The sequence below is a fragment of the Amblyomma maculatum genome, chromosome 1 (assembly GCF_055883805.1).
Source record: "Amblyomma maculatum isolate TAMU_Amacu chromosome 1, ASM5588380v1, whole genome shotgun sequence".
Classification (NCBI taxonomy): domain Eukaryota; kingdom Metazoa; phylum Arthropoda; class Arachnida; order Ixodida; family Ixodidae; genus Amblyomma; species Amblyomma maculatum.
In genome coordinates this window covers 18,531,659-18,536,678 of record NC_139344.1, presented here as the reverse complement: position 1 = coordinate 18,536,678, position 5,020 = coordinate 18,531,659, and the positions used below count along the sequence as shown (strand labels likewise).

Here is a 5,020-nt window from a genome sequence, read left to right as displayed (position 1 = left end):
AAATTAAATTTCTACCCCCCCCCCAAAAAAAAAAATAAAGAAAAAAACATCACAAGTCGCTTCAGTGCATGAATGTCATGCTAGTAATTTATTGATACAACTTTAATATTTCTGAAACAAACACAAGTCGCGAAAGGTCTCCTTAATGTTGGAAATGAAGGTGAAGAAACACGGGAAAGTAAATTTCAACACCATTGCACTCGTCCCTACCTACGAGCTCATACAACCTTTGACAATTTTCGCAAATCCTGGCTCTTATTGTCCTTCTGACTCTTCAATTGCCTGCAATATTGACGCATGCGTAGGCACAGATAATAGTGGAGCAGTTTCGCAAGCATGTCTTCTTTATGAAGATTACGTGAAAATGTAAACTGGAAATTTTCCAGCACAGCATCAATGGTCTTATCGAACACGTGCCTGTCACTCGCATATTTTTCGAACTTCTCCTCGCAGCACTTGAAAAGGTCAAAAAGATGCATGTTAGGGTGCGTCAGCCTGCCCCTTGTTTTGAGATTCACCAGCTCGGCTTCAGGAACATTTGTGACCCCTTTTGTTCCTTCAAGCGCCTGCTTACAATCCTCCGTGCAAGAGGCCTCGTTTGCAAGCTTTCTTGAGACAAAGCCAGTAACGTAGTAAACGATGCAGTCTTGAAGCGCTGCATCACAGTCGTCTAGCTCAAAAACGTTTTCACAGTCCCGGCTGCCTTCGTCAATCAGCCCATCAAGCTTCTGCTTCAATTCCTGCAGTTTGTTCAGGCGTTGCTCATCCGAACTTTTGTATATCTCCCTCAAATCCGCCAAAGTGACAACAGCAGTCTGGCCCTTCTCGGACGCTGCACAGTTTCCAAACTGTGGATGTTTTAGCAAAGAATACATGCTTAGCATGCGATAGAGCGGCAAGAATGTGGGAAAGGTCGGATTTTGTCCTCCCGCTTGTCTGGTGATGCCGAAGAAGCAGTCTAACGGATCCTGATTCATTTTGGCCGACAGCACATACTTGAAACCGCAGTCTTGTAGAAGGTATCTAGAAAGCTGTAGGACTGATTTCAGCGTAACGCGCAAACCTTCGGCAGTCGACTGGGTCAAAAAGGGGTCTTTTGGAATGTCACCGTTTATGACCTCTTGTTCCCATGAGTCCAGCCACTCACATGCAGTCTGGAGAGTAGTGAAATCTTTGAATCCTAGTCAAATGCCTTCTCCAGGGTAGCGGCGGTTTAGAGCGTCGAACAGGTCATTCAGAAAAAGTGTGAACTTCGCTGTCGGTTCCGCATTAGCCAGCCATGGCGCACCTCTGCGAGCATAAAACATTATTCCTTTGGCAACAGAGTTACTGAAGAGCTGTGTGGCCAGCTTTACTCTCATCTTCAGCATGTTGGATGGGTTTACATGATTGTAAGTGAGCTTGGGGCAGACTCGAAGCGCTCCAGTGTTCTTGCTGTCGGCAACAAACACAGCGTCAGCACGACCATGTAATAAATTGGTCATCTTTCTTCAGAACGTTTTTGTCGTGCAGACGGTTTCTAATGCACTTAAAGAGGTGAGGTGCGTCGGAAAAAACATACACCTTTCTTGAAAAGTCCGTTAGATGTTCAAAGCAATTAACGACATGTCCCAACGTGCCACTGATGCCGAGCTGCTTCCACATTGCGCGGTTCGTGGAAGCGCCGTCGCACACAACTCCGTCGACAAACAAACTGGCCTTCTCTAAATGTGCACTGAATCAAAAGCTGAGCAAGGAGCGTTCCCTTTGTTGACCCCTTCGATGCGAACACATCCACTGGCTGTAAATAATTTTCGCCAAAAGGCGAAAATGCAAAAACAAGGCCATGGTATGCAAGCTCATTGCTTTGGTTGTCGCTCTCCCCATGATCGACGAGACAGGCTGTGGTCTTCTACGTGGACATAGGCCACCAACCACCGCGGGTTCGAGCGTCGCGCGAGCCGAAGCCGCGATCAGCCGTCACCACGCGCACACTGAAACACCGCAGCGCGCACTCAACCTCCACCGGGAGGAGAGCGCTTCGCTGCAAGGACACAAACCTCCAAGTTCACAAAGGAGACGTTTATTGAAACGCCATCCTCCAGCGGCACACACACATAAACACACACACGCACACATACACATATATACAAACGCACATACACATACATACTCAGTCACCGTGCCCCGGGAGCGCGCGAGGAGCAAGGCTCCCCTGCGCGCACGAAGTGACACGGAGTGCGCGCCGCAAACACGCAAGGGCGTGCTGTGATCTCTCTCTCGCAGTGACCAAAGGGTTCCTTTGAGAGAGAGTGGGCAACCACCGCAAGGTACGCCTGTCGCGGATCGTTGGATCACGATCGACAGGCTCGAGCTGTGCTCTCAGGTACGACCCGGAGCGGACGAACTCGAGTACACACTGGTCTGCGCGGACAGAGGCCGGCAGACAAGAACAGTAGCGTACGCACCTTGCGATGTCTCGGAGGGGTCTCCCTCTGAGCTCCGCACGGACGCTCGCGCAAGCGCGGCCGTCGAAGCGGTGCCGTGTTCCCGCCAAAAGGCGCCAATGAGAACAGCCACTGGGACGCCAGGGCGGAGCTGTGGCCCGAACGACAGTGACAAGTCGTCCGAGCCCCTCTCCGCCGCCTCAGGCGGGAGAAAGGGAACGGAGAGAACTGGGAAGCGGGCGGCGGCCGCGCAAAGGGCAGCCGCAGCAAGCCCGAATCCCACAAGGCGCAGGTCATCGTTTTCGAATTCACAGCCATTTCTTTTCTTATTTGAATTTCATCCATTATCAACATTCGTCGGCGCTGGAAAGGAATCTTCTTAGAGATATTCACCTTCAAGGCTTGAAAGAAGTTATCGTCAAAACCACATTTCAGGCCCACCATGCTTATGTACTTCCTCACAGTAGTAACACATGGCAAAGACAAACTATCATTGCTTCGTAAAAAAGCGTACGAAGCAGGGCTGCGTATGTGTAGCAATAGGCACAACAGAATCAGGTCATCTGTGTATCGCCGGTTTCTCTTTGTTGCGCTCTTGGCAGCTGAAATACATTCCTGTAGCAAAAGCCTCTGCGCTGGTGGCATATTCAGGGCTTGCAGTTTACTTCTGACGTCTTCTTCCTGCAATTTTCTTAGCTCTGTTCTGGTGTCCTGTATATGCTTGATCAAGAGCTTGTTGCGCTTCATAAGCCGCACTCGTGACTGCTGCAACGCTGATTTTGCACGACGCAAAGCTTTGAGCTTCTGCTGGGAAGGCGGCACGGAAAGCCTAATGCGCTTCAATGGTCGCTCCTGTTTCGCTCATGCAGCTTGGCGATCGGCATGCAACCTAAAGGTGTCGGCGAGACCGCGGCAGTGATGACATATGACACCTCCAGGTGACAGTAATAGGCACTTGTTGTGCCTCCATTTCTTGTGGCAGTCGACGGAAGCACACTCCGGATGTACACTCAGAAAGTCCTTCAAACTCGGCCCTCCCAGGCACACATTAAGGCTATCAATATCTTGGAGCTAACTTCAATTTCAGATAACGATGCGGCAACCGAATTTATACCAACAGCAGCACAATCCATAGACCTGCCGAAGACATACGCCTGAACTTTCATGTCCCTTTTCACATGCAAAGTATTTCTATTGAAATTTTCTGAAGAACCGTCCCTTTGCCTGTGTGTTACCTGTAGCCCGTTATACCTAGTGGCACGGGCAGAGGCAAAATATTTTATGTTTTTTTTTGGGAAGCCTCACCATAGCATATGTGTGTTACCTGTGCGTCGATAAACACAATGTCCTTCACCCCTGCAGCGTCGGTGCGATGCACTGCCCACGAATGCTGAGGCAGGCAAGTGCTTCCTAGCTGCTTCGTTGAGAGCGTTTCAAATGGTGAGCTAACCGTGACAGTCTCACAGGATGACGCAACATCGTTATCACCAGGAGCGGTTGCCGCAGGGAGAGTTGTGTCGGTGGGCAATGTTGATCCGACGCCGCTGCTGCTGCTTTGAGAGACTGAAGCTGCACGATTAGACAGTCGCTTCGCTGTCTTGCGAGGACCCTTGATCCACTTGAGAGGTATACCTCGGCGCCCCTACGAAGATAGACGGAATAGCGTCTTTTGTGTGGCCAGCTCTTCTCTTCCCGGACATTAACATGCGGCCATCAATTTCCGCTGACCACGTCTTCAAGATGAAGTGGGGAGCAAAATGTCTTTCGCAAACACGATCGGTTCTTTGCAGTACACGATCTTTGCAAGGTATTGCTCGCCGCCACGCTGCAAGCCTTGCTTCGTCGTCCGGCGGCTTGAAAAGCGAGTAATTCACCTTGCACGATTTGTAGCCGCTATTACAAAAGGGCACAGAACACTTCACCATGACATCGCCGCATAAAATAACTTGATCAAAGCAAGTCGCGGCAGACAAAGAACACGAATGGCGCGAAGCGCGAAATAGGGCAATAGTTGCGAGCGCCATCTGTTGAAGCTCCGCGCAAGCATAATCTCGCGACCTCGTCTCTACGTAGCGGCTCGCCCGCGCCGTTCACTCACCTAAACTACTCTTACACCGTGGCTTCACCTGACGATCCGGAAGACTTTGCATTGCGAGCAGAAAGTTAGAGGAGGAGAAGAGAATTAAGGGGCTAAAATAAAAAAAGCGACGGTAACCCAGGAGCGTGAGGAGCTTTCCTGCAAAACGCCGCCGCGACGATGCGCTGCAAGGAGTGAGCGACGAACACAGATATGGCCGCTTCAGCTATCGCTTCACAGTAGGTTTAACCGAAGCTAAACCACAGCCAATGTTTTTTTGCAGCGCGGGAAGGATGAAAGAAGGGGCGGGCAGACTAGCCACAGCGTGGTTTCAAACCGGTGACGGTTTGGAGCTCCCCTCGGCAAAACACAGAGCAGTATGAACGCTTGCTTCTTTTTTTCTTTTCTAGCAGTGAGGTATGGCAGCTACTTGGCCTGCGCGAAAGCGCAGCTAGCGCTAAAGATCTGACTGTTTATGTGTGCAGTGCGTTAGGGCACAGGGTTCAATATGCCGCTT

At 50.5% G+C, this 5,020-nt stretch overlaps 1 pseudogene; it reads right to left on the bottom strand.

The window, feature by feature from the left end:
- Positions 1-218: 218 nt before the first annotated feature.
- LOC146201874 (uncharacterized) lies at positions 219-4,351 on the bottom strand (annotated as a pseudogene).
- Positions 4,352-5,020: the final 669 nt, after the last annotated feature.